Below are 23,751 nucleotides of genomic sequence, written 5' to 3'. Positions count from 1 at the left end.
AGGAGAAGAGAGGAAGTGATGGAGAGCAGAGGTGGTGATGGAGGAGAGGAGAGAAGAGGAGAGGAGAGGAGAGGAGAGGAGAGGAGAGGAGAGTAGGTGATGGAGAAGAGAAGAGGAGGAGAGAGGAGACGAGAAGAGGTGATGAAGAAGATGATATGAAGTGATGGAGAGGAGAGGAGCTGATGGAGAAGAGGAGAGGAGGTGATGGAGGAGAGGAGAGGAGAAGAAATGGGAGAAGTGAGGAGGGAGGAGAGGAAGAGAGATGATGAATCTCTGATATTTTATACAGTGCTCCTGCAAGATTTAAATGATATAACACACACACACAAACACACAAACACACACGCACACAGTCAGAGTGTGTGTGTGTGTGTGTGTGTCTTGGGGTGGGTGAGTGGGTGGTTTTGTTGGGTGAAAGGTTGTGACATACCCTCACTTTGTGGAATTAATACCCTCTACTGATCACAATCAGCAACACACACACACACACACACACACACACACGCACGCACACACACACACACAGAGTCCTAAGGCTCTAGTAGATCTCTCTTATCTCCCTCAGGCTTCGATTACAGCAAACTTCATTACAACAGAGTGGGTGAGGTCGATCTGAGAGAGAGAGAGAGAGAGAGAGAGAGAGAGAGATCACTGAATTGGAAATCACCTGAATTGGTTAAGGACATTCATTCATTCATTCATTTTCTGTCAGGGCTTTATCCTGTTCATGGCCACAGTGGGTCTGGAACCTACCTGGAATCATTCACTCAGTCACTAACACACTCACATCTCTGGACAGTTTCACACAATCACCTGTGGCGTGTCACACGCTCACCCAGTCATTCGCACACGCGCACACCCATACACACACACACACACACACACACACACAGAATCATATCTGTGGACAGCTTCATACACTCACCTATTAGTGGGGAGAACACACCCCAGTCCTCACAAACGTGAGGAGACCCTGTGACAGCACATTCAAGCCCCACCATATGCCCATGTTCAGAGTCCTGGCATAGCAGTGTGTAAACTGAAGAATACTTAGAGTTGGAATGAGGGGTGAAGGTGGGACAGAGAGGGATAAGACCAAAGTTATCCAGGTATTTATCATGCCTTCGTCCAGAATACCACGTGTGTACATTACCATCCACAGGGTAGTGTCCAACAACAGGGGCTCAATGATGGTGACCCAAACACCACATAAAGCTTCAACACACAGACCCCATGTCCAGCCTCGACACCCAAACCCCACATCCACCTTCATCACTCCAAAACTCCACACCCAGCTTCAACACCCAAACCCCACATCTAGCCTTAACACCCAAACCACACATCCAGCCTCAACACACAAACCGCACCTGCACAACTGCACAAATGGCACGGTGGCTTAGTGGTTAGCACGTTCGCCTCCCAGCGCTGGGATCTTGGGTTCAAGTCCCATCTGGGTGGAGTTTCCATGTTCTCCCCGTGTCTGCGTGGGTTTCCTCTGGGGGCTCCGGTTTCCTCCCACAGTCCAAAAACATGGAGGGTAGGTGAATTGGCTTCTCTAATAACTGTCCTGGTGTGTGAATGAAAGTCTGTATGTGTGAGCCCAGATATGGATTGGCGCTCTATCCTGGGTTAAACCCTAGTGCCCGATGCAGTCCTCCAGGTGGACGGTCGTTCCTGGTCGAGAGTACGCTGTGCACGTTTGGCTGCCGCTTCTCACCAGTGTGTGTGTGGATTGAGCGTTCTGAGCAGTGTGGATTGTAAAGCGTCCTTGGGTGTCTAGAAAGGCGCTATATAAGTGTAAAGATACATACAGATAAATACATACCTCCAGCCTCAGCATCCAAACCCCACATCCAGCCTCGACACCCAAAACCCACATACAACTTCGACACCCAAACCACACATCCGGCCTCAACACCCAAACCACACCTCCAGCCTCAATACACAAACCCCACATCCAGCCTTGACACCCAAACCCCACATACAGCCTCGACACCTAAACCCCACATGCAGCCTGCACACGCAAACCCCACATTCAGCTTCATCACCCAAACCCCACATTCAGCTTCATCACCCAAACCCCACATTCAGCTTCAAAACCCAACCCCCACATCCAGCTTCATCACTCAAACCCAACATCCAGCTTTAACACCCAAACCCCACATCCAGCCTCGACACCCAAACTCTACATCCAGCCTCGACACCCAAACCCCACATCCAGCCTCGACACCCAAACCCCACATCCGGCCTCAACACCCAAACCCCACATCACAGCTTCATCACCCAAACCCCACATCCAGCCTCGACACCTAAACCCCACATGCAGCCTGCACACGCAAACCCCACATTCAGCTTCATCACCCAAACCCCACATTCAGCTTCATCACCCAAACCCCACATTCAGCTTCATCACCCAACCCCCACATCCAGCCTCAAAACCCAACCCCCACATCCAGCTTCATCACTCAAACCCAACATACAGCTTTAACACCCAAACCCCACATCCAGCCTCGACACCCAAACCCCACATCCAGCCTCGACACCAAAACCCCACATCCAGCCTCGGTACCCAAAACCCACATACAACTTCGACACCCAAACCACACATCCGGCCTCAACACCCAAACCACACCTCCAGCCTCAACAACCAAACCACACCTCCAGCCTCAACACACAAACCACACCTCCAGCCTTGACACCCAAACCCCACATCCAGCCTCGACACCCAAACCCCACATCCGGCCTCAACACCCAAACCCCACATCACAGCTTCATCACCCAAACCCCACATCCAGCCTCGACACCTAAACCCCACATGCAGCCTGCACACGCAAACCCCACATTCAGCTTCATCACCCAAACCCCACATTCAGCTTCATCACCCAACCCCCACATCCAGCCTCAAAACCCAACCCCCACATCCAGCTTCATCACTCAAACCCAACATACAGCTTTAACACCCAAACCCCACATCCAGCCTCGACACCAAAACCCCACATCCAGTCTCGGCACCCAAACCCCACATACAACTTCGACACCCAAACCACACATCCGGCCTCAACACCCAAACCACACCTCCAGCCTCAACAACCAAACCACACCTCCAGCCTTGACACCCAAACCCCACATCCAGCCTCGACACCCAAACCCCACATCCAGCCTTCAGCATCCACAGGCCAAAGTGTCTACTCACAGCTGTTTGTGTTTGTAAGTGTGTGTTTGTGTTTGTGTGTGTGTGTTTGTGTGTGTCCACTCCCAAATGACAGTTTACATTTCCTCCTTTACTTGTTACATTTTGCTTCAGGTCCAACATCAGTTTTGCTACCAGTATAACCAGTTTTAACTACAATAATATTAACCTACTCTCTAATTATATTAATTTCACACAACCACTGATGAACTAAAGAATGAGAGAGAGAGAGAGAGAGAGAGGGGGAGAGAGAGAAAGAGAGAAAGCACATAGAAAGGCTGTGTTTGTGTGAGTGAGAAGTACAATCTGTGCTAAGTTACCACTTTTTGCCTGCACGGGTGTGTGTGTGAGTTTGTGCAAATGTGTGTGTGTGTGTGTGTGTGTGTGTCAGGGTGATTAATGAGGGTGTGTATGGGCTGTGAGAGGAGTGTGTAAGGAGTGTGTGGTGCTGAGGTCGGAGTTGACACGGCTCTCCTGAGTGTTTGTGAAAGGTTATTAAAGACACTTTAATCATCACTTCTCTCTCCACCACTCTCTCTTTCTCTCTCCCTCTCTCATTCCCCCTGTCTCTCTTTCCACCTCTCATTCTTTAGTTTAGCACTGGTTGTGTGCATGGAGCCCTCGTGTTCTATTTCTCAGAAGAATAGTACAACACTTTAAATCAAAACAACTTTTGTTCAGAGAAGAATGCCGTGATTGTTCACTTTAACAGGTTTATATTCCAGTTGATTGTTAGGGGGCTGGACTGGTATCCCAGCTCGTTGCAATGGTGTTGCTAAGTGGTTTCTACACACAACAGCCAGCTGTTTTTACATAGTTTAACTAATAGTTATTTAGTATTGTAAAAGCACACGAAGTGTTCACAGTCATCCAGGGCTTCCCCAACTCATACCACACTTACCTGGATTCAACATATAGTGAGGAAAAAACTACATATCCCATCATCCCTAATGGCTCATGAGACAACATGACACACCACAAACGACTCATCCATCCATCCATTATCTTTAACCTCTTGTCCAGTTCAGGGTCACGGTTGGTCCAGAGCCTACCTGGAATCATTGGGCGCAAGGCGGGAATACAGCCTTGCAACACACACACACACACACACACACACACACTCACACATAGACACTTTTGAGTCGCCAATCCACCTACCAACATGTGTTTTTGGACTGGGGGAGAAAACAGGAGCACCCGGAGGAAACCCACATGGACACAGGGAGAACACACCAAACTCCTCACATGCAGTCACTCGGAGCGGGAATCGAACTCACAACCTCCAGGTCCCTGGAGCTATGTGATTGCGACACTACCTGCTGCACCATCGTGCCGCCCACACAAAAGACACAGATAAGTAAAAATAATATAAATCACATTATGCATTTCAAGTTATAGCATTTAACATTATTCACACATTGAGTTGACCACTCTGAAGGATGTAAGCAAGATGAAATAACTTGTGCTTGCTCAGGATCCCTGGAGCTGTAATTTAAACATAAGGGAGTGGTTTCTTAGACATAGATTATTCCTAGGATATAGACCAGGACTAGGCTTAATCTCTGTCTGGGAAACCACCCAAAAGAGTTTTAACCTGGAACGGACATGTTAAATGCTCTGTTAAATTTCCTCCTCTTCCTGAAAATAGTAAATGTAGTTCAGAACAAACACATTTTCTTCTCATTTTCTGCCACATGATATGTGGAACCAGGCAGGTAAATGGTAAATGGTAAACTTGAATGGCTAGATAGACAGTCTTAAAATTTTTTTTTAAATGCATTTTTCTTGTACAGCACTTTGGGTTGAAATGTGATAAATACTTACTAGATTGACCACTTGGTGATTCAAGCATTTGAATAGTGCATCTTTTACGACTCCAGTGCCAACGTGATCACTTGGCTGCCATGATCCATAATTGTGTAAGACATCTACATGGGACACAGCTTGCAACTCAGAAAAACATTCCTACTCCACCTCTAGCAGCAATACTGCTGGAACCCCTTGAACATCTGACGTAATAGACTTTTTTTTTAAAACCCTGAAAATTGTCCTTAAATGAATGCCCATGATTTACATTTTTAAAAAGGTTGTAATCTGGAATTGACATAGCTCTGTTACACAATGCTATTGTGTTGCTCAGTGGTTTCAATGGTATTCCAGGTGGTTGATAGGTGGTTGGACAGGTATCCCAGCTGGTTGCTATTGTGTTGTGCAAAGGTTTTAATTGTATTCCAGGTGGTTGCTAGGTGGTTGGAATGGTATGCCAGCTGAGTGGGCAGCTACAGTATCCATCAGAGTTGCAAGGGTGTTGCTCTGTGGTTAGATTAGTTTCCAAAGTGGTCTCTAAATTGTTTCTGTGAGATGACTGTTGCTGTATTGTTAAGCATGTTGCTATGGTTACCAAGGTAGTTTCTTGGGAGTTCCTGTGTGCTTGCTATAGTTTTCATGTGTTTGCTGTAGAATCTATGGTGGCTGCTAGAGTGTTGGTATTTTTGTGTTTGTTGGGGTATTCAAAAATAGCTAGCTATGGTAGGCAAATTAGTTTCTAAAGTGTTATATCGGCCTGTCTGTATTCCAATGTTGTTGTATGGATATGATGGTAATTCAATATTTTCCAGGTGATTACTAGGTTTTTGCTATGTAGTTACAGCTGTATTCCTGGTGGTTGACAAAGGTTTCCAGGTGGTTACTAGGTAGTTGCTCTGTGGTTTTGATGGTATTTCAGGTTATTGCTAGAGATTCAATGTGGTTTCTATGGTTCTAAGTGGATATTAAAGCATCCAAAGTGCTAGGAAGTTGTTCATTTGTCTAGAATAGCTGCAGGAATTGTGCTAGTTTAGCATTGTACTAGAACTTCTCTCAATGTCATTTTCTTGACTAGCCGTTAGATGTCTATTTCCTTATATTCAGTAGGTCTTCATTCATCTGTTTTATTATTTCAGGTGGTTGTGGACAGTCACCTAGCACCTCCATCCTTCTATTCTGGACCACTCTAGGGATATTAATCAGACTTTGCAGAGATATTAAGGAGATACTACAGAGACATTAAGGAGACATTGCACAGATGTTAAGGAGACATTACAGAGATATTAAAGAGGAGCCTACAGAGATATTAAGGAGAAACCCACAAAGATATTAAGGTGGAATTACAGAGATGTTTTGGTAGAATTACAGCGATGTTAAGGAAACACTACAGAGATTTTAAGGTGGAACCTACAGAGATATTAATGTGGAATTACAGCGATGTTAAGGAAACACTACAGAGATTTTAAGGTGGAACCTACAGAGATATTAATGTGGAATTACAGGGATGTTAAGGAGACACTACAGAGATATTAATGTGGAAGTACAGAGATGTTAAGGAGACACTATATTAAGGTATAATTATAGAGATGTTAAGGAGAATCATCCATGATAACTTGTACAATTACATAACAATAGATTCCATGTAAATAAACACAGAACTAAATATGTTTAGCCCCCTCCAGGGTGTATTCCTGCCTTGCACCCACTGATTCCAGGTAGCCTCTGGACCCACCGTGACCCTGAACTGGATAAGCGCTTACAGATAATGAATGAATGAATGAATGAATAAATATTTTTACAAACAGCTGCTGTGTGGTTAAGTGATCAAATGCAACCACTTATATTTTCTCACATCGCACATTTACATCTGTTTCTGCTCCAGTGAATTCAGACTTCCTGTTTTTCTCTGTGATAATCTTCACATCCTGTTAGAGACCAATCATACAGAGGGTCTACAGGGTCTCTCTCACTCCATCTCTTTTCTGTTTCTTAATACTTAGTCCATTTACCACTCTCACCCATCTCTGTTTTTCCTGTCTTTTTTAACTTTTATTCTACTTTTTCTACATCCATATTTCCATTATATTATCTTCTTTCTGACATCTTGTATTATATTATCATCTTCTTTTCTTTTTTTGTTGTGTCTCTCTCTTTCTGTCTTATCCATCTGTTTTCTCTCTCTCATTCTGTTAAGTACTGGTTGGAAAATATCGCAAGACATGGCAGGGCAGAGCGATCGAACACAATTAGCCACAGCGCTAAACTGAGTTATAGCAGAGGCAGCACACACACACACACACACACACACACACACTCTCACAGAGAGAGAGAGTTTGAAGTGGACCTGGTTCTGGACTAGGTCTTGGACTGAATTATGGAGTGGTATGTGGTTTGGACTGGATTCTGGAGTGGAGTGTTTTTTGGACTGGACTCTGGAGTGGAGTGTCATCTGGTCTGGATTCTTGAGTGAAGTGTTGTATGGTCTGGATTCTGGAGTAGAGTGTGTTCTGGACTGGATTCTGGATTGGAGTGTGGTTTGGACTGAAATCTGGAGTAGAGTGTGGTTTGGACTGGATCCTGGAGTGGAGTGTAGTTTGGGTTGGATCATGGACTGGAGTGTGTTCTGGACAGGATTCTGGAGTGAAGTGTTGTATGGTCTGGATTCTGGAGTAGAGTGTGTTCTGGACTGGATTCTGGATTGGAGTGTGGTTTAGACTGAAATCTGGAATAGAGTGTGGTTTGGACTGGATCCTGGAGTGGAGTGTAGTTTGGGTTGGATCATGGACTGGAGTGTGTTCTGGACAGGATTCTTGAGTGAAGTGTTGTATGGTCTGGATTCTGGAGTAGAGTGTGTTCTGGACTGGATTCTGGATTGGTGTGTAGTTTAGACTGAATTCTGGAGTAGAGTGTGGTTTGGACTGGATCCTGGAGTAGAGTGTGGTTTGGGCTGGGTCATGAAGTGGAGTGTGTTCTGGACAGGATTCTGGAGTGGAGTGTTGTTTGGACAGGATTCTGGATTGAAGTGTGGTTTGGGCTGGATCATGGATTGGAGTGTGTTCTCAACAGGATTCTGGAGAGAAGTGTGGTTTGGATTGGATCCCGGAGTAGAGTGTGTTCTGCACTGGGTTATGGAGTGGAGTATGTTCTGGACTGGATTCTGGAATGGAGTGTGATTTTGACAAGATTCTAGACTGAGGTGAGTTCTAGAGTCTTGAGTTCAGTGGAGGGTGTTCTGTACCAGAATCTGTACTGGACTGAGTGTATTCTGGACAGGAATGTGTATCCTACTCTTGGCAGTGTTACAGCTGTGCAGTGAGAGTAGTGTTAGAGCCAGTAGTTGGAGTAATGTCCAGTGATTCTGGTTCTGTCACTGCAGCACTGCTACAGCCATTTCAGCAAGACCCTCCTGACCTCTCCACCCCACACTGCAGGACTACTGAAGCATTGTGTCTTACACTGCAGCCTGGTGTTATAAAGGAAATAAGAAGTGTAATAAACACTCTGTAGAGTTTAAAGACACTGAGATGAAATGATCCACTTCATGATTTAAAAAAATTTACACAACACAGTGAGTCTGAGAAACTGTGAAACACATATACATACACACACACTCTCTCACACACAGCCATGTACCTGTTCTCTGCGGGATCTGGTGGGCCTGCAATCAGAAAGTAATTATGGGTAAAGTGTGTGTGGAGCAGGTAATTATTTTATAAATGAGCAGTCATGGCTTTGGGGATCAGTTTGGAAGGACACACTGTTACAGCAGAACAAAGGAACACACACACACACACCTGTACAGAGTCTAGAAGAAATTTATAATGACAAATGACTCAACTCTTACTATACAATTCACACATACACAAATGCACACACACACACACACACACACATGCACAAACACAAGCAAACTGTTTTTTTGTCAGTGTCATAAGGAGGCTTTATATTTTCTAACATTCATTCAAAGACAACTGCTAGTACAACTAAATCTAGTCTTAATTGTAAATCTAGTCTTCACTCTGAATCAAGTCTCTCTCTCTCTCTCTCTCTCTCTCTCTATATATATATATATATATATATATATATATATATATATATATATATATATATATCCAGAATAAATATCAGTATTCCATATCACACACTCCTAGTCTACCACTTTTATTCTCCTTTACACTCTCTTTGTTTTTATCCTCTCTCTCCTCTCTTTCACTTCCTGTGTCTCTGACTCAGTCTTCTCACTTTTTAACTCCTTTCCCTCTGTTTATCTCTCTCCCTCTGATGGTGATGATGAGGATGAAGGTCAGGTGGTTGATAAATTGACTCTCACACACAGACACACACACACTGGAGTGTGTTACCTAGTAACAGCTGACACACAGATGTGTGTGTTATATCAGATAATGGGCAAGGAACTGCCTGAAGGATCCACACACACACACACACACATGCACACAAAGAGAGAGAGAGAGAGAGAGAGAGAGAGAGAGAGAGAGAGAGAGAGAGAGAGAGAGAGAGAGAGAGAGAGAGTAATCTTGTGGAGTGTGTGAACAGGGATCAATCTCAGCTCTGATGCCAGTAGAAGTGTGTGTCGCAATGTCCCAGGTGCTGGTGTAGCTTCTAGTAAGAGGAGCAACCAGTCCTTTAAACACACACACACAGACAGAAACACAGCCAATTAATAAATAAACAAAATATTATATTTACAGTATCAGTAAAAAGTTTGGAAACATCTTCTCATTAGTGATTAGTGGAATAGGGCTAGTCATTGTATAGAACTGTGTACCAGCCCCTGCCTCTGCACAACCCAAGTTATGTTCTCAGCACATTAAGAAGGCGAGTGGTTCTACAGATTAACTCTCGACGAGGCCACAGCTGTTCACTGAAAACCGTTCCAGTTGACGACCTCATGAAGCTGACTGAGAGAATGGCAAGAGTGTGCAAAGCTCTCATAAAAAGCAAAAGGAGGAATCTAAAGTATAAAAACAATCTTTTTTGTTTCCTACATAATTCTGCATGTGTTCCTTCATAGTTTTGATTGATGCATTGATGATGTTTAGACACAACTAAAATGATCTCTTTGTGCTGTATTTAGTCAAACACCTGCTATGTGATCTTCAGCTCATTATCAGGCTCTTTAGGAGGTGTGCTGAGGCTGAACAGTCCAGCACTGATTTAGAGCAATAGGACTGCAGGACTGAATAATGAAACCTGCTCTAAGGCCAAACAAAAGAGACAAGAGACAAAGCAACAACAGAGTAATGACAGAGGTACTGAGTACTGAGAGACAAGACCAGAGTAAAAAGAGACAAGTACTGAGAGACAAGACCAATGTAAATACAGACGAGTACTGAGAGACAAGACCAGAGTAAAGACAGATAGGTCCCGAGAGACAAGGCCAGAGTACAGACAGACAAGTACTGAGAGACAATGCCAGAGTAAAGACAGGCGAGTACTGAGACACAAGTCCAGAGTAAAGACAGATGAGTACTGAGAGACAAGACCCGAGTAAAGACAGACAAGTACTGAGAGACAAGGCCAGAGTAAAGACAGACAGATGAGTACTGAGAGACAAGACCAAAGTAAAGACAGACGAGTACTGAGAGACAAGGCCTGAGTAAAGACAAGCGAGTACTGAGAGACAAGACCTGAGTAAAGACAGACGAGTACTGAGAGACAAAGCCAGAGTAAAGACAGACGAGTACTGAGAGACAAAACCAGAGTAAAGACAGACAGATGAGTACTGAGAGACAAAACCAGAGTAAAGACAGACAGATGAGTACTGAGAGACAAGACCCGAGTAAAGACAGACAAGTACTGAGAGACAAGGCCAGAGTAAAGACAGACAGATGAGTACTGAGAGACAAGACCAAAGTAAAGACAGACGAGTACTGAGAGACAAGGCCTGAGTAAAGACAAGCGAGTACTGAGAGACAAGACCTGAGTAAAGACAGACAGATGAATACTGAGAGAAAAGGCCCGAGTAAAGACAGACGTGTACTGAGAGACAAGGCCTGAGTAAAGTCAAGCGAGTACTGAGAGACAAGGCCTGAGTAAAGACAAGCGAGTACTGAGAGACAAGGCCTGAGTAAAGACAGACAGATGAATACTGAGAGAAAAGGCCAGAGTAAAGACAGATGAGTATTGAGAGACAAGGCCCGAGTAAAGACAGACGTGTACTGAGAGACAAGGCCTGAGTAAAGACAGATGAGTATTGAGAGAGAAGGCCCGAGTAAAGACAGACGTGTACTGAGAGACAAGGCCTGAGTAAAGTCAAGCGAGTACTGAGAGACAAGGCCTGAGTAAAGACAGATGAGTACTGAGAGACAAGACAAGAGTAAAGACAGACGTGTACTGAGAGACAAGGCCTGAGTAAAGACAGATGAGTACTGAGAGACAAGGCCTGAGTAAAGACAGATAAGTACTGAGAGACAAGACAAGAGTAAAGACAGACGTGTACTGAGAGACAAGGCCAGAGTAAAGACAGACGAGTAAAGACAGATGAGTACTGAGAGAAAAGGCCTCAGTAAAGACAGATGAGTACTGAGAGAAAAGGCCAGAGTAAAGACAGATGAGTACGGAGAGAAAAGGCCAGAGTAAAGACAGATGAGTACTGAGAGACACAGATGTCCTCAAGGCAAGTTTTGAGTAAAGACCTAAGCCGCTTTTCCATATTCATCTGGACTGTTTTTGTTAGTGATGCTGCTTTTATTAGTAAGTTTGCTACCTTCACATCAATAAAAGATGCAGATTTCAGAGTGATCGCAAAGTGGACATCATGTGAGTATTTTTCCAATGTTTTTAACCTGACAACCATATCTGTTATATATTTATGAATAATGTACTACAGGCATTTGACATATTAAACATTGTGAAGATTTTATTGGCTTCAGCTTACACTCAGAATCTGCTTTATCCAGCATTGTTTTCGCAGTTGCTATGGAAATTGCATCACCTTGCAATGCACTCTGTGCAAGTTCTGTTTCTGAAGTGGACATCAGTGTGAACTGGTTCCCTTGTCGCTCAGAGGGCTCATTTAACACACTCCTCTTCAGTTAATGCAGAAATGAACCAGCCCTGAACATGGTGTCAGGGATTCCCCCTAAGGAAAGTGGGTGAAGCAAAGTGGACGAGGGCAGGTTCAATCCAGAACTGAAACACAGGGCAAGACAATTTCCAAGTCAAGACTGACACGTATAGACATGTCTTCAATCAAGACAGTCCTCCGTGCATTAAAAAGGGAGCAAGTCAGACCCAAGTCAGGAGAGACATGCCCTGAGTCAAGAAAGGCAAGTCACACATAAAAAAAAGGTATGATTTTAAGACACAAACAACTTCAGTCAAATGCTTAGCCCAAGATATCCTGAGTCTCTAATTTACTTATTCAAAACAGACCTGTGTTTAGTCATGTCTAAGTCTAGTTCTGGGCTCAGACAGGTTAGCCTTAATTTCAGCAGCAGACCCTAAGGTCCTGCAAGAGATGGGTGGTGTCAGGATCCATGTGTGTTGTAGCTTTATTAGGGAACTGCAAACCCCCAAGGTCCAGTGTTTTCTGGGGTCCACACACAGGAAGACAACCTTAGTGAAGACACGTCCTGGAATCCAGGAACAGGGTTCAGTCACAGGAACAATTTCAAATTTCGAGGGAAAATAACGACTGTTAATTGAAGTATAACTTCTCTGTAAATTTTCACTGTTTGAATTACCACAGAATCGCATGTGTAACTGGAGATGTTTAGTTTTGTAGCACTGTCAGTAATGCAGTTAGCCCTCTCCTGAGACATTTACACCTTAAATGATCCCAAACAGAAAAATAAATCTTTGTTACTCCCCTATGGAGCAGGAATAGAGCAATGTCCTCATCGTGGTCCGTGCTTTTAAGCGTAATCATGGTGCTGTTTACAATAACACAAACGAGCGAGTGAGTATGTGTGATTGAGTGTGTGAGTGAGTGAGTGAGTGAGTGAGTGTGTGAATGTTTCACCTTCAGCATTGTTACAATTCCTGAGGCAAGAAAGAGTGTCTCAACCTCACATCACTTACTGTTATCATCACACACACACACACACACACACACACACACCTGTCTAGCTGAGTTATTGTTGAGGGCGAGTCCACTTTCTCTCTCTCTCTCTCTCTCTCTCTCCTCTGTCCCTCTTCCATTTTCTTTCCTCCCTCTTTTTCTTTTCATTCATCTTTCTCTCTGTGTCTCTCGGCTCTGTCTCTCTCTTTCTCTCTCTCTCTCTTTCTTTCTTTCTCTCTCTCTCTCTCTCTCTCTCTCTCTCTCTCAGGAGCGATGATCCTGCAGAGTGCCGTGAGCCATCTCCGTGGAAACAAACAGCTCATTATACCACAGTGTGCAGATTGATAGAATGGCTACACACACCGATACTTATCTCACACACACACATACACACACACACACATCTGCAGCCTGGAGCCTGTGGGGAAGTCAACCCAGAGTAACTACAGACTAAAACCAACTACTGCTCTCTCCACCTCTCTTTCTCTCCTTTTTGTTCAGTTTAGTTCATTTCTCTCTCTCTTCTCTCTCGTTGTTTAGTTTAGTTCTCTGTATCTATTTTTGTTTTTCTGTGATGTCTCTAAATTTCTCTGTTGTCTCTATTTCTTTTCTTTTTTCTCTGTCCTAATTTCTATTTCTCTCCCGTTCTTATCTGTTAGTTTTGTTTCTCTCTGTACTTCTCTCCTTTCTTTTTGTAGTTATCTGACTCTCTCTCTCTCTCTCTCTCTCTCTCTCTCTGTGGAGGGAGATATGGAGAACCCGTTCAATCAAAGAACACTCCATTAATCATACTCATCTCACACACAGACACACACACGGACACGCACACACACAATAAACACACACACACACGAACACACACACACACAGGAAGAGGCCTGTGTTCTGGTCGGATCTGTGCTTATTCTCTGAACGGAGCCGACTGAGTTTCTCAGCTCTGATTCTTTTCAATTTCAAAGAACAACATCACATTCAGAGAATGTTCCTGTGATCTGGGCCTGATTGGACCAAACAGAACCACACTACAGAACATCCTTACAACACCTTGACAGCTTTCTCCACAAAATACACAATAATGACAATGAGAGCTAGACAGGAGTGTTTACTGATCCCAGAGTCTGCCAGTGTGGGGAGCAGATGTCTCACAGCAAGGTCATTTTTAAACTAGAGTAATATCTAGGTCATCACATCACACTTCAGTGTTCTAAAACTGGTAATAAACTATGTAAATAAAGAATTTAAAGAGGACATAGCATGTAGTTTAGTTTCCATATGCAACAAGATATAGACACTCAACTGTAATCACAGAGATAACACGCAATGGCCTTTTTTAATTGTTTTGGTATGTTTTTGTTGTTTCGTTGTTATATCATCACACATAAGAATTTAATAATTAATGGTTAAATCATTTACTTTTTAACAAAGTTCTTTTATATGTTAGTTTAATTCAAATATTGTTTAATTATTTGACAACACAGTTGTAAATGTTTCGTGTCAGTGAAGAAAACCTTGATAATGACCTCACTTTCTATTTCTCTCTCAGCACGACAGGACTGCTCCACCCTGCTATTACAGTGAAAACCTCAGAATACTGCACTTCATTCTTAAATGCTAAACTAACACTATGTAGTAAAAAAATACATATTTTACAGATTTACCTGTAAATTTTACAAATGCCTTCAATAAATCTGAGGAATTAAAGTTGATGTTAAGTAAATGCTTATTTTTAAATACTTATTTTTTAAACACAGCACTGTCCACATCACAGCTGTTATATCTTTAAAAAAGTAGCATTCTCATATAAATAAAGATGTGTAGCTGCAGAAATAAAGGTTTTGTTTATGTGTAAATAAATGTTTTGCAGGAATAATTTCAAAAGAGTATTTTTTAACATATCTACATCTCAGTGCAACGCTGGAGTTACAAACACAACAGGCACAAACTTTGACCCTGATCTGACACTTGAGCTGACTAACCAATCAGAACGCTGTCCACTGAGTACCCAATCAGGTAGAAATGGATTGCAGTGCCCCCTGTTTACCGGAGTCATCAGGAGCCATGGTTTTATTTGCGTTCCTTGAAGTGAGACAGTCCCATTTCTGAATTCCCACGACATCAGGTAAAGATGCACTGCCTTAAAGGGGCAGTACTCAACATTTTAAACTTTAAGTAAAGATACAGTGGAGTAAAGTTACATCCTGTGTTTGATTCGTTTAGCCGCCTTTGGTTTGTATTGTATTTACACTAGAAACGAACCACATCAGAGTTAGTTTAGAAATGGACCTCCTGCTCCGGCGGTCCCGCTCTACTTGTGTGGTGAACACAAGACTTCAAAAGGGAGCGTTCACACTGATTCTAATAAACCACATTAACAGTGTAATCACATAAGGGCACATTTTAATCAAACTAAAGCTGATAAGTCTGAACACACCCTAAGAGTTTTCCCTCCTGAGCGTGCAGACAAGGTTTTTTTTACATTGTGTATATCTGATTTGGTAAATGTTGGTTTCACAGTTTTTAGTGAGCGCACCCTGTTGTCATGGCAAAATAAACGGGGTGTGTTTGTTTACATCAAAAACAGTGAATTATGGGGAAAAATGGTGAAATCCCACCTTTCTCAGGTAGGTTTCCCCAGCACTGTGTTTAAACAGAAAGTGCGTTGGTGAGAGAAAACCGCTCTGAACGTGACACGGAGAACATGGCTCATTGTGGAGGGTCTTCGTGGGAAGAGTTTTTGAAGGTTAAACTCTCTCTCTCTCTCAGCTGTTAAGGTAGAATGGCATGCTTTGATAAGAGTGAAACTAAAGACTTGAATCAAAGGGTGAAGATAAATTGAGGAATTAATTAAAGTGAGAAATAAAACAATGCGCTCAGGTTGTCGCTCCTCTGCGAGAGGAACGCTCTCGTCCTTCATCAGGAACAAGCTCAGATTTCTACTTTATGACCGAACCACTCTTATCTCCAGTATTCAATTACCCACAGGGATGGAGAGGGAGAGCGATAGAGGGAGGACAGACAGGGATGGAGAGAGAGAGGCAGTGCAGCTTAATGCATAATATATAAGGTGAGTAATGTCCCGCGTCTGTTTCTCTGGTTTGCTGAAGTGGACCCAGGGTCGATCCTCTTCTCGTAATTTGACGTGGATTTATTTCTCCAGCATAAAAAAAATAAAAACATGAAACCCACTACTCCACCTTCAGTCCTTCGCTCCACGGCAGCATCACAACAGCGTCCAGCCCGTAACCACGGCAACCGTTTCTGTACCAACAACAACCACGACAGAGAGAGACATGTCTGAGAGAAACCATCCTCACACAAGCACAGAGACACGCACAGGCTGGACGTCCTCCCCGTCCCCACCCAGACTGGGACGTCCACTGCTGTACAGGACAACATAACACACCACTCTGTCCCCTGCGGCCCCCACAGGCTAGAAGGAGGGTTCTGACTTAGACTCACTGCTCCTCATTGTTTCCCACCTTCATATAGCCATTCAGCAGCCAGAGTTACTGCCTTAAATTCAGGGGGCGCTAACACACTAACATTACACCACACAAACACAACACACTAACATCACACCACATACTAACATCACACCACACAGTAACATCACACCACACACTAATATCACACCACACAAACACTACACACTTACATCACACCACACACTAAAATCACACCACACAAACACTACACACTAACATTACACCACACAGTAACATCACACCACACAAACATTACACAGTAACATCACACCACACACTAACATCACACCACACAGACACCACACACTAACATCACACCACACAAACACTACACACTAACATCACACCACACAAACACTACACACTTAAATCACACCACACACTAAAATCACACCACACAAACACTACACACTTACATCACACCACACAGTAACATCACACCACACATTAACATCACACCTCACAAACATTACACAGTAACATCACACCACACACTAAAATCACACCACACACTAACATCACACCACACAAACACTACACACAAACATCACACCACACACTAATATCACACCACACAAACACTACACACTAAAATCACACCACACACTAACATCACACCACACAAACACTACACACTAAAATCACACCACACACAAACATCACACCACACACTAATATCACACCACACAAACACTACACACTAAAATCACACCACACACTAACATCACACCACACAAACACTACACACTAAAATCACACCACACACTAACATCACACCACACAAACACTACACACAAACATCACACCACACACTAATATCACACCACACAAACACTACACACTTACATCACACCACACAGTAACATCACACCACACAAACACTACACACTTACATCACACCACACAGTAACATCACACCACACACTAACATCATACCACACAAACATTACACAGTAACATCACACCACACACTAAAATCACACCACACACTAACATCACACCACACAAACACTACACAGTAACATCACACCACACAGTAACATCACACCACACACTAAAATCACACCACACAAACACTACACACAAACATCACACCACAAAAACACTACACACTAAAATCACACCACACACTAACATCACACCACACAAACACCACACACTAATATCACACCACACAAACACTACACACTAAAATCACACCTCACACTAACATCACACCACACAAACACTACACACTAAAATCACACCACACACTAACATCACACCACACACTAATATCACACCACACAAACACTTCACACTTACATCACACCACACACAAACATCACACCACACACTAATATCACACCACACAAACACTACACACTAACATCACACCATACAGTAACATCACACCACACAGTAACATCACAACACACACTAACATCACACCACACAAACACTACACACTAAAATCACACCACACACTAACATCACACCACACAAACACTTCACACTTACATCACACCACACACAAACATCACACCACACATTAATATCACACCACACAAACACTTCACACTAACATCACACCACACACTAGCATCACACCACACAAACACTACACACTTACATCACACCACACACAAACATCACACCACACATTAATATCACACCACACAAACACTACACACTAACATCACACCACACAAACACTACACACTAACATCACACCACACACTAAAATCACACCACACAAACACTACACACTTACACACCACAACACAAACACTACACACTAACATCACACCACACAAACACTACACACTAACATCACACCACACAAACACTACACACTAACATCACACAACACACTAAAATCACACCACACACTAACATCACACCACACACTAACAGCACACCACAAAAACACTACACACTAACATCACACCACACAAACACTACACACTAACATCACACCACACAAACACTACACACTAGCATTACACCACACAAACACTACAACACACATTATCATTACACACAAACACTACACCACACCACACTAACACTAACATTATATCACACTAACACTACACCTCACTATTACTACACCCTAATATTACACCACATAAACACTATGCTAACACACTACCTCTAATACACTACCAATACACTACACACTAATACACTACCACTATACTACACATTAACACTACACCACAATAGTACACTACCACTACACTACACTACACAGTAATACTACACAACACACTAACACCCTACCACATTAACAAATTGTTGAATATTCAGCTTGTGACAGCACACACCCGCAGGTTTGAGTGTGTGAGAGAGAGGCAGAGAGAGAGAGAGAAAGAGAAAGCGAGAGTGAGAGTAAGATGGCGGTGGAGCTTCAAAGTCAGTAATGTCATCAGTTAGCACTAATGAAGGAGAATGGCCGGTAATTGCGTTGGGGACTGAGGGAGCGCTTTGATTCAGCTCAACTCACACACTCACACACACACACACACACAGAGAGAGAGAGAGAGAGAGAGGAAGAATCCATACACACCTACAATCTGGTGTGACTTTATTTGTGAAGACCTTAATTTTTTGTATATTACTATGGCTATATTACAATACAACTCAACTCAACTAGACCCTAAACCCTAGACTTTGTTATAAACACACAGTTCAAAGCCAGTTTGGTGATGATGTGTGTGTGGGCGAGGGTGAGGCGTTTGTGAATAGGGCATGGGGGACGGTTGGATATCTACAGAGTTTGGAATGGCATAGTGCCGTCCAGATATCTTTTTCAGGGAAAGACTTGTTTATTTCAGTGAGACGAGACCAGCCCACATTCTGCATAAATTACAACAGCATGGCTCCTTAGTAAAAGACCCCATTGTAAACCCTATTTTTGTTTACAGTCATCCACAAGTCCTTACATAGACATGATCATCACTACAGCATGAACACATGATTTTAGAGGGCTATTATGAGAATATCTGGTCCTTACAGAGGTATCAAGACAAGCTCTCTCTCTCGCTCTCTCAAACACACACACACACACACACACACACACACACACTTCCCTTCCAGTTGCTCAGGGGAGGATTCCCAACTCAAATACATTTCCTCATTTTAATCTGCTCCATAATTACACACAAGCCCCTATTCACACATCTACTTAACTACAGCCACTACACACACACATTCACTCACACACACACACACACACACACACACACACACACACACATACTTTACGTGGCTCTGGGTGCCCCTTCTCACCGCTAGACTGTATTCTTTTGTTCCTGTGTATCGGGTGTCATTTCCATTCTGTTCCGTATTAAAGCTGCCCCTACTGGACCTTAGTGAGAGCAGCTTATATAAGGCTGGAGTTTCTGGAATATTTTCTCACACTTGCTTTTTTTTCCTCAGGCCAAAGTCACCTTCGGACTCAGGGAAACTGTTAAAAACACACACACACACACACACACACACACACACACACCCAGACAGTCTTGGAATACACAACAGGACCCTTGTTAAAAATAGTTAAATACTTAAATAAGAACAAAGAGTTCAGCTTAAAGGTTTTTCACTCTTTTACAAATTTTATTTTAATCTTATCTAATTAAACACACTCTTGCGAAGTGAGGAGACTCTTCAGATATTCTGGTGTGTGTGTGTGTGTGTGTTTAAATTATGTCCCCATCTTGGAATCCTGTCTAATTGTTACAGAAATTCTTAACCAACTGGGATACATCAGAAGTTACATAGCAACAGCTTAGTACATAGAAACCATAGCAACCACCTGAATTACTAACCCTTGCAGTGACAAAACTAAAAGTTAATAACCACTTTATAAACTGTAGCAAACATGAAATAACACCCAACAACTATCAATGATAAATAACCACTTGTTAAAAAACTAGTAACCATCTGTGGTGCTATAGAAATCACAATTTAGCATCAACTAAAATAACATAGTCAACTTAGTCACTACTTTGGAAATCATCTAGCACCTAGCACCTAGATTTACTTAGCAACCATCTGGGACACTATAGAAAATCCTAACATTACTTAATAATCACTTGACAATTAAAACAAATGCATAGCAACACCTAGGCAACTATTCTGGGTGCCATAGCAACTAACCTTAGCAACCACATAGTTTCATCCAGCCCAGATCAGAATGTAATCCACTGATGTATTTCACATCTGGTACAAGTTTGATTCTGAAATATCCACCAAAAACCCAAAACATATAAGTAAAGGAAATGTGTGTGTGTGTGTGTGTGTGTGTGTGTGTGTGTGTGTGTGTGAGTCCCAGCTGCTGGTCCATTCTGTGATCAATCAAAATGAAAAGAGATCATGACCCTATACTGTGCTCTAAAAAAGCAGCTAAAGTATTAAAATACACACACACACAGAGAGAGAGAGAGAGAGAGAGAGAGAGAGAGAGCAGCTGTTATATGTTAATATTATTTAATATTTTATATTTCACAAATATAAATGTAAAACACAGAAGAACTTTAAGATCAGCTTTTAACAAGTAATTAAAGGCCATATAAATTACAAATCAGTAAATTCCTTTTGTAGACAGGCTCAAATATATAAATTACAATGATATTAATACATTTTTGCTGGTTATAATTTAAAAAATTATTAAAAATAATGTTTAAGCAAGTATACATCACAGATCTGTAGTACTCAGTACACTGCTGTTACTGTATAATAAAAATAACATTTCTTATATTACTACAAACTAATAACGTTAGTAATATAATAATGTTTATTATAACATCTCTAACAAGCAGTAATGTCATTTAATTTATTTAAAAAATGTGATCAAAGCTAAATATCACAAAGAAGATAAAAAAAACCTACAATGAACAAGGCTGATTATTAATATCTCACATCAAATATTTTTATATTAAGAATAACTTTAAATTGAATAATATTAATAACAGTATTAAAGGAATGAATATTGTATTCATTTTCCGGTAAGACGCCACTTATCTGAGGAACATGATCCGTTCAAATGGAGTAGAATTTGAAGAAATGTAATACTTATTAAATATTTATCATAAAAACGTTATTTTCAGCCAAGACGACAGGGCTCAGACCTGAAAGAATAAATAAAGTAAAAAAATAAATAACTCAAAATTAAGCTTATATACTTACTGAACTTTATTATATTTATAAAAAAATATTTACAAATGCATTATATATATATATATATTTACACATACATATTATACATATATATACATTTATTATAACTTGCTGTAATAAAATATATGTATATGAAAGCTGATTATGGTTTTATATAAAATGATTTATTTATAAACTTAAAATATATACATTAATTTTGTAATTTTGTGTTCATTATTTTTATTCAAATCACTAAATTAATAAATAATTTACATATTTATTAACTGAATTTAATTTAAATAATACAATTAGGTTTTTATTTGACTTAATATAACTTTATATTATGTTAAAGAGCTGAAACATTTTTATTTGCATTTAAAATTTACATCTTCAATATTAATTGTAATACATTTGATACATTTAACTGGTTTTATTTTATTTGGAATGTTTTTAGGAATTCCCTGTGCTTTCTATATTAAAAAGCATATTCATGTGCATAATTTTGTGTGTGTGTATTTTTTTTTTTTACATGTTACATTTATATATAGCAACTGAGTTTGGAATAAACACCTTAAAGACTGGGTAAAATTGAATGTGTAGTATTAGTGTATAATGAGTTTTAATTCAAATTACAGTGAGAGTGTAATACTGAGTAAAATGGTGTATAACAGTGGTAATAGTGAGTGTGTAATAGTAATAATAATAGTGTGTAATACTGAGAATAGTGAGTGTATGATAGTGATAATAGTGTGTGTAATAGTGATGATAATAAAAGTGCGTAATACTGAGTATAATAGTGAGTGTACAATAGTGATAGTAGTGAGTGTATAATAGTGATAATAGTGAGCGTGTGATAGTGATAATAAGAGAGTGTAACATTGAGTACAATGGTGTATGATAGCGATAATAGTGTGTAATATTGATAATAATAGTAAGTGTGTGATAGTAATTGTGTTTGTAATAGTGATAATAACAGTGAATGTGTAATAATTTATTAAGTGTTTTTTAATCTTTAATTTAACCAGGAAAGTTATTAAGAACATATTCTTATTTACAACAGCAGCCGGGCAAGCAGCAAGAGCTACTTGGGGAAAGAAGGTTTAAAAGAGGATATATATATAAGGGAAAGAAAAACAAATTCTAAAACATTTGCTTATATGAGTAATGAGTGTAATAGTGATATAAAACAGGGAGTTTGTACTAATGAGTGTAATAGTGTGTGATAGCAATTGTGAATGTATAATAGTGATAATAACAGTGACTGAGTGTATAATAATCAGCGTTTGCTGCAGAAATAAGACTTTCCAGTCTCTTGACTTGAGCGGATACATTGTATGATTAGTAGTGATGAGTTACTATTTATTAATCTATATTATTTTGTATTCACTTTTATAGCAATTAAACTTCTGCTGGTATAGTCCAGCACTGTCTGTGTGTATACGAGAGGTGGGGTGGGGTGGGGTGGGTGTAAGGGAGGGAGGGAGAGAGAGAGAGGGAGACAAAAGGACAGGGTTGGAGAGGGAGTTGAGAGCTGATCTTATCAATCCGGACTATATTACTGCATCTCAGCACACATTAATGATTAACAAAGAGAGAAAGTAAGAAGAGAAAGAACAGGGAGAGAGAGAGAGAGAGAGAGAGAGAGAGAGAGAGAGAGCAGAGAGAATGGGGCAGAAGGGAAATGAGGGAGAGAGAGGGAGAGATAGAGACCGAGAGAATGACAGCAGCTGTCTTTCTCTCCATCACCTTTGTCAGACAGCTGTAAACAAAATTGTCAACTCTGATTGGTCCTCACCAGCATCTCAGGGAATTCTGGTTAAGAGGTCTCTCTTCGGTGTCTTTGTTGAAGGTCATTCTAAGGGCATATAGGGGGCGTTAGTGAGCACCTATCCAATGGCCAGATTGAGACACAGGACACTGTCTCGAGCACACGGACCTGTAATCCACCTCCAGAAGGTTTTACTGTTGGGGACAGTTCTGATTCATCCTTCCAGAGAAGACGTGTCTCCATCATCCAGCAGTGGCCTGATGCACACCTGTCCATCTGGAGTTTCGCACTGAGCTCTGCCACATGCTGCATTGCTGTGGAAACTGTTTCCTGAAAC

Source organism: Hoplias malabaricus, chromosome 2 (genome assembly GCF_029633855.1).
Source record: "Hoplias malabaricus isolate fHopMal1 chromosome 2, fHopMal1.hap1, whole genome shotgun sequence".
In the NCBI taxonomy this organism is placed as follows: domain Eukaryota; kingdom Metazoa; phylum Chordata; class Actinopteri; order Characiformes; family Erythrinidae; genus Hoplias; species Hoplias malabaricus.
Note: the sequence above shows the minus strand (reverse complement) of the source record.